An 8,153-nucleotide genomic window follows, 5' to 3' on the forward strand; every position below is an offset into this window, starting at 1 on the left:
ATTTTTATTTTTATTCAGATATGGAAGTTGGATTAGAAATACATAATTGAAATAAAGAATAATCATTGAAACCCAAAACATAAATACTAATTTCAATAATGGATTCATGATTGAGGGTTCCGAACTGATCTCAATTCTTGGCTCATGTTTCTTAATTCAGAAACCGTTTTTATGTAGGTACATTTCAGAAAACGTATTGAAATTCCGAAATAGATTTAAAATTCGAATTTTTAATTCAAATTCAAAATTCAGATTCAGATTCAGCTCGTAAATGAGTTCCACAATCAAAATAAAATTATCAAGATGACTATTTTGGTAAAGATTCAAAATGCAAGAGATTGCAGGGTGATAATTCTAATTGTTGGTTTGATTCTAGAATTAAACCAAAGTCAGTTTGTTTGCACAGTTCAGCTAAAATTGATAAAAATTTAGTAGAATTATAAGAATTGATTTTTAATGAATATTAACTGATGATAAAGAAACATGTATCTTCTCTTTGAGAAATCTCAGGGAATTCCATATGTTTTGGCTTGTTGTTCAAAATTGTTCATATCGCAGTATTTTCAAGAACCAAATTTCAAACTAAAATCTTTAACTGAAATCGAGTTTGCATAAATTCGAGTTGTACTGCAAAACTTTAATCTTTTACTTTCACCTCTGAAATTTGGATTTATGTTTAAAATTTTCATTCGAATTTAAGGACTTTCTTAAAAAAACTTATTGTAAGTTCAAATCAAATCAGCAAAATAATCGGGTTTTACCCGGACTTGCCCGGGTATTTTATAAAATTAAATAGGGAAAGGTTCGGTCGCCCTAATTTTGTTGAGAAAACTTGTTTTTTCCGAATTTATTAACATTTTATTGGAAAATCTTAAAAATAAAAATTAAATGCATCATTACAATTTTAAATTTTGTCGTCCAAAAATGAAATTTTACAAGCCAGTTTTTAGTCGGGAAAAAAATCAATTAGTTTTCCTTGGTTTTTGTTGAAGAGTTCTTAGATTTTTGTAAAATTTTCCCTTAATATTGACCATATTTTAGTTTGCAAACTTATAAATGGAATGACCGAATTTTGCAAGGTTTCAAATAAAAAAGACGGATTTGCCAGGGTCGGATTTCAACCATCGATGAAAGTAGGTTTCCTGTTTTGGTGCTTAAAGATTCTTTATACAAATCATCATGAACTGAAAAACGAATGATCAAATAGTATTTGAAAATAATATTTATTCTTAATTTTGTTAGTTCATTCATTGTTTGAGGATAAATGTCATAGAAAAATTTCAAGTTGATCAAAGTTAAAGTCTGCTTCATTTAATATTGGAACACAAACAATTGCGTGTAGTTCAGTCATTTATTAACGAATTCATAATTTGTTTTTCATACAAATGTAGCATTTTCTTTACTCTTTCATAAAAAAAAATTGAAAAAATTATTCATTGCTGTTTCGAAGAAATTCTCGTACTTTTCCCGTAATACGGCACATTAGGCGGCGCACACCCTTTTCGTCCACCGTTTTGGCGATTTGATTCCACCAGTTCTTCATTTGAGTCATGTTCCTAACAAGTTTTCCCTTTGCCTTAAGCCTCCGCTTCGTAATTGCCCAGTATTTCTCTATCGGCCGGAACTGGGGGCAGTTTGGGGGGTTGAGGTCCTTCGGTATTACGCTGACCCCGTTCGTTGCGTACCATTCCATAACCGTTTTGCTGTAATGGCAGCTTGCGAGGTCCTGCCAAAACATTACTGGACGGTCGTGGGCACGAATAAACGGCAGAATCCGTTTCTGTAGGCACTCTTTTTTGTAGACTTCTGATGTCATTGTCTTGTCAGTGAGAAAGACTTTGGTTTTCTGTCCACAACTGCATATCCCCTGCCAAATCATGTACTTGCGGGCGAATTTATCCGCAAACACGAACTTAAATTTTGCAAGTACACCCCCCCGAGCCGTCGCCAAATAAAATTTTTGACCTGGGATTTGCCCAAAGTCCGCCTTCACGTAGGTTTCATCGTCCATCAGAATACATCCGTCGAACTTGGTCAGCACTTGGTCGTACAGCTTTCGAGCACGGATTCTGGCCACATTGTTCTGCTTCAGCGTCCGATTTGGCTGTTTGCTGGCTCGGAATGACCTTATTCCTTCCCGGAGACGAATTCGTCGCACCGTACTGTGAGCGGCCTGGAACTTATTGGCCAAATCGCGGTCTGAAAGATTGGGATTCCTCTTGACGGCCTTGATGACTTTCCCACGCAGTTTCCGGTCGACAGTTCCACTCCGACGCTTCGAATGCGGCTTCCGAGCCGTCGTCAATGTTTCCATGTACTGCTTGATAACACGCCATACGGTATTTCTGGGCATTTTAAGCTGTTTTAGCTAGCTTCGATGCCGACAACAATGGATTTTCAAGAAAACTGTGCACAATTTGATCTCTCCGTTCGGCTTCCATGGTGGTTGTTTACAAAATGCTATCGTTTGGTGTTATGACATAAATACATGGTGAAAGGTAATGAATTTCCCGACACGTGGGTGAAAAAAGTTTCCAAATCCGTCCACTAGGAGCGCCACAATGAGCAAAAGAATTTGTTCCAATATTAAATGAAGCAGACTTTACCACGGTGAAATAAGTTCTCCAAGTTTACGGTTCTTCCGATCTTAAAAAAAAATACATACACGTTTATTGATCAGCTCTCAAAATATGTCTTTTTTTGTTTCCCAGTTTAGAATTAGGCGTAACCTAGTGCTACGGTTCGCGGCTCATTATCAAAAAAAAAAAAAAAGTTTATAAAAACAACAAATATATCCTCTGGCAGCTTAGACATAATGTAAAAAAAATGACTAATGCCATATTCGTTTTCATCTGGTGGAAAGATGGTTGTGCACCAACTGCTGTCATCTTCATATAAAAAAAACGCTTTGACAGCACTTGGTGCACTACCGGTGCACCACCAGAATGAAAACGAATATGGCATAAGTGTCACCGAATTCAGTTTGTATGCATCGTAATAATCACTGTTAAAGTTATGTAGCAGTTCAAATGCCGCACCCTGTATTTTATCGGTTTTCGAAATTTGCGATGACCAAACATTGATGACTTGTTTCTACTGATTATCAGTTGTTTTAAACATTTTTCAAGTCCATTCTCAAATATGGGTTGCGTTGGTCCAAGATCTTGTTTTTACACAAAAAATATATACCTACATTAAAAAAACTGTTTTTTTTTTTTTTTGTTGGGTCCCTACCACTGCGACCAGTTGTTAGATCTTTTGTGGTTTGTCCCCTATTTACTGTAGCTTCTCAAGATAGATCACTCTGATTGATTACAGTAGTGTCACTTTCTTGTTGATCAGCATTTTCCCAATTTGGAAGAACAACACGAATGAAGTTAACAACCTAAATAAAATAAATCAGAAGGATCTAAAATTCCCTTACCGAGTAAACTAATTCTTTTTTATATAAGACAAGGGCATTCACATAGAAGGTGCTCCGATGTTTCCTTCTCAGTCTGACAAAAACGACAAATGTCAGATTGACTTTGTTTTGGGACCGGAACACTTTCGGACACTTATTTAGAACGCGGCGGTTAGTTTAAAAACTCAACTTAAAACTCGAATCGAAACACTTTATTTTCGTTCTTGATGGGCGATTTATTGAGCGGTGTGTATACAGCGACGGATTGGTTTTGACTGTTCTTCAAGTTGTGTTGTACAAAAAGTGTCGAAACAGAGAAAAGTATATAATGCAAAATGTTCTCTATCCCTGCAACTAACACATTTACTTAACCGTTCAAGCATTAAATACTGAGAGAGAAAAAACATAAAAGTCAAAATACCATTCTCTTCCGCTCTGCGATGAACAGAGCTTATCTCTCCTGCGGGTTCTTTTTAGATGCCTTTCGAGATAGTCTAAATTCCCGTTCCCTTCTGTCGTTTTGTTCTCTCACTACCACTAGGCCAGGGGCCACAATGTTTATACTTCAACATAGCCGCCCGCCTTGAAATACCATTTCAAAACTATTCTGATACCTAACGGTAGTTGGTGTTCTGTTTTGATCACACTTTTTTTGCGAAATTGCTTTAACTATACTGCGGGTTTGTGTGTGATTCTGAAAATGCTGCTGCTGTGTAATGTAGTGTGGTGTGGGTGTGGGTAGTGTTGTTTGTTGCTGATTAAACGGGTAATATACAGTACTGGAGCCGTTCGCTGGTGATGATGAATGTTTCAACAATCTGGAGGATATTTGCGTTGCTACTGGCCGCTGATAGGCTGCTACTCGACTGCCAAGGTGAGTCCCAGATGGATTATTATCTTCGAAGGGTTGTGAACCGGTACAGCAATGCAAAATTTGTCGGCTGATTTTTTGCGCTGTGACATTGATGAGTGATCATAGTTTTTCCGTTTTCTTTTCAGCATATCTCTTCCCTGTGGAATCATCCTGGTGGCGATTCCTCGATGCGGGCTTGTTTGTTTTTCAATTTGATGAACGGATACGATTTGCCCCAGGCCCAGGAGTGAAAAAATTATGCGATGGAGGCTAAATATGAACGCAGTTGCCAGGTGAGTACAACAAATACCATTTGTGTACGTTTGACGAGTCTCACGCTTCAATTTTCGTACTTTGTAGACCTGGATATTGATTAGACCGTTGAGTGGGCCGCTGACCGTTGTTACTCCGAATCTGCCAGAATCGTGTGTCGATGGGTTGATTGACGAATCGACACAGCAATACTCGGGCCACCAAGGATGGTTACTTCTGTTGACCTTCGTAGTGGGATACGGGAGATGAATCTGCTAGATTGCTTGTTCTGGTCGGCAGCAGATTTTTCCCTGTCGTGTGGCTTAGCATGAAAATGACGACACGTAGCTGAAGTCGCGCTTTGGCCCGACCTGTTGATGATCTTCAGATGGAATGTGAGCCATGGAATAGATTCGCACAATTTGGAGCCTCACGAATGTCCGACGGTTGTTTTTTCGAACCTTAACCGATAGATGGAGGCATACCTGGGTGCAAAAAGGACGTGCTTAGCATTTGTACACATTTTAAAATAAAAAGGGCTTCCCTGAATGCGGAGGCGCAGGGCCTCCGCCCAGCCTCCAACGAACATCTGATGACCGTTGTTTCAATGATGACATCCTCTCAACTTCTTCGGGGATCTTCTTAGGTGATGACGGAATTTTGTTCAGTCGTAGGATTTTTCAAAAGCTTTAAGATTTTCTCCCTCAAAGATTACGGACTCTTTCTTCAAATGATATGCTAGGGTAGTTCAAGCGATATGTTTCCTCAATACGATAGAAAATAGTAAGATTCTTTAATCGATATGCTACTTCAGGCGATTTGAAAGAACTTGACACAATATGGCTTTGATTCTTCGAACAACATGATTCGGGATGATAATTGCTTAAGCGGACTTCAATCCAACACGTATTTTATCGGAACCTTCATGCGAACTGTATAGCGCAAAGTGAATCTTAACACGATACGAGATTAGCTTCAACTTTGGTTTGGTTTCTTAACTACGATTTGATTCTTAACACGATATGCTTCGGGTAGAAAGTATGATTCTTTAATCGTTTTGGGGGAGCTTCTGAGGTTATGTGTGGACTTAAAACCTTTAAAATATGTGTCTTCAAACGATATGGATTCTTTAAGCGATATGATTCTTAAAAAGGCATGATTCTTCAAGCGACTCTGGATACTTAAAGCGGTGTGGGTGGCAGACTTAACTTAAATCATTTGCTTTAGTTTTTGATCAAATGTCATGACCGTTTCTCTGGAAGACTATGAATACTTTGTTAGGATTTCAGTGACAAAAATTCTGACTCAATCATACAACTTTCTTTTTGCATGACATTCAACTGAATTCATTCTCTCTGACTTGAAATCTGACGACATTTTTTGTTCAGCAAACCCTTGCTGTTATTTGGCACAAAGTTGTAACATAGCTTATTCAAAAAATGAGTACCTCTTGACTCATTGAACTGACACAAATCTGACTCATTCTTGGGTAGGGCAGTCTGCTTCAACTCTGACTGTAGGTGCATCAATTCAGTTCGAGATCTCAACGCTGCGTGTTACGAGCTCCTAGAACCACGTGAGCTGCTTCTGTAGGTGCTTGTAGGACAGACTGGGGTATGAGAAACTTTTTGCGGAGATTCAACCTCTCGACCTGACACAATCCAACCAAAAACTGAGTTCTGAAGCGTGGGACCATTCTTCGCGACCTTTCTTCGTTCATCCCTCAACAAATCTGTGTAGTACTCGGCGCCAATGATGACATCGATCCGCTTTGACTCTTGGAAGTGAGGGTCAGCTAGCAAAGAGGGATCGAGGAGCGACATGAACGAAGGATCAAACGACGTCGTAGGTAGATTTAGCGAAAGATTTGGTAATACGAAGAACTGCATAGTTTCTCGGAATTTGGAGATTTTTGATGCGCGTGGGCAGACTTCAGCAAGTATGGTTTTCGTTGATACTGACGCAGGCGACCCAATACCCTGTACTGACAAAAACGTGGGTGATTCTTCCAGCTTCAGCTTTCTTGAGAATTCTTCTGTCATCAGACAATGCTGCGAACAAGAGTCTAGCAGGGCTCTAGCAATCAGAGCGTTACCGTAGCGGTCTTTGATCTTGACAAGAGCGGTAGGGAGCAGAGTATTTGATGTAGGCTTAACAGGTAGTGCTACGTAACTTTGGCTTGTGCTTGGCATAGGTGAATTGATTTGTGTGGTTGTGTTAGGTGAATTGTGTGTTGCATTTAGTGGTTGAGTGTGTGTTTCCGTAACTATTGGCATGGTTTGTTGTCTTTGCTGTTGATAGGCTTGCTGTGGATTAATATGGGTGCTTTCTTGATTAGTAGGTTGTGCATTTGACAGTTGACTGAGTCTCGGATTCGACGGATTTGGAACGGAGGATCGCGTAGCATGTAGCATAGTATGATGCCTTTGTTGACATAACCGACAACTGCTACGAGTGCAGTTCGTCGCAAAATGACCAGGCTGCAAACAATTCCGACAGACTCGACTTCGATTGGCGGCTTCAACACGTTCTGATATCTTCAATCGAAGGAATCTCTGACAGTGAAACGGTGAGTGCCACGTTTCATTGCAAAACGGGCACTGGTTTGAGGACTTAAACGTTGTGTAGCTTGCTGATTGGGCTATTGGCTGATGATGATCTGCGACATTGAATTGGGGTTCTTTGGCGGGAGCAACTGACTGCAGGACGGAACAGTAGCTGCGCAGAAACTTCCTCATGTCCTCGTATTTGGGTACTTCTTTGCAGTTGTGTTGTGTTTCCCAGCTTCTTAAAGTGACAGAGTCCAGTCGCGAGTAGAGCATGTGCGCTAGAATGGTGCTCCAACCATCAGTGTCTTCGCCGACCTTCTGCAACATCATCAGGTTCTTTTCAAACTCCGTGATGAGATGATTGATGCTCTCGTACCCTTCTTTCTTAATCGGTTCTAGTGTAAACAGTGCGTCTAGGTACGCCTTCACTATAAGCTTCTTGTTCTCGTACCGTTCTGTCAGAATCTCCCAGGCGACAGCGTAATTGACGTCTGACAGTTCGATAGAGAGAACTTCTTCGAGTGCTTCGCCGCTTAACGATGACCTGAGGTAAGAGAACTTCTCCATGGGTGCAAGTTGTCCGTTGTTGTGGATTAAACTTTGAAAACTGTCGCGGAACGAGACCCACTCGCGAAGTTTTCCACTGAAACTCGGCAATCGGATTTCTGGCAGCTTAACTCTCGACCCCATGGAGGCATGGCCTTGGCTGCGTGAAGAATCGTCTACGTTCTGAGCTCGCTCGGGTTTGTTTTGAAGTTTTGACAGTGCACCCTTCAACTGGAAGAAACGGTCTTCAAAACTCAGCAGCAGTCTGTCGTTTTCTTCCTCACGTTGTGCTTCAGCTTCATCTTTAGCGTCACCGTAGAGCTCCTTGGCCTTCTTCTCTTCACTTTCATAAAATATCAGCTCGATTTTACTGCGCACTTCATGAAATTCATCAAACACAGGCTCCAAGGCTCCGAGCCTTGAAGCAATCTGACACTCATCACGTTCTGACTCGTAATTCTGTATAAAACGTTCGGCACTGTCCAAAAGAAGCACTATTTGCCTCTCTCTCTTTTGTAGCAACTTCAACTGAACGTTTTTCGCCATTCTG

Source organism: Uranotaenia lowii, chromosome 2, assembly GCF_029784155.1.
Source record: "Uranotaenia lowii strain MFRU-FL chromosome 2, ASM2978415v1, whole genome shotgun sequence".
In the NCBI taxonomy this organism is placed as follows: domain Eukaryota; kingdom Metazoa; phylum Arthropoda; class Insecta; order Diptera; family Culicidae; genus Uranotaenia; species Uranotaenia lowii.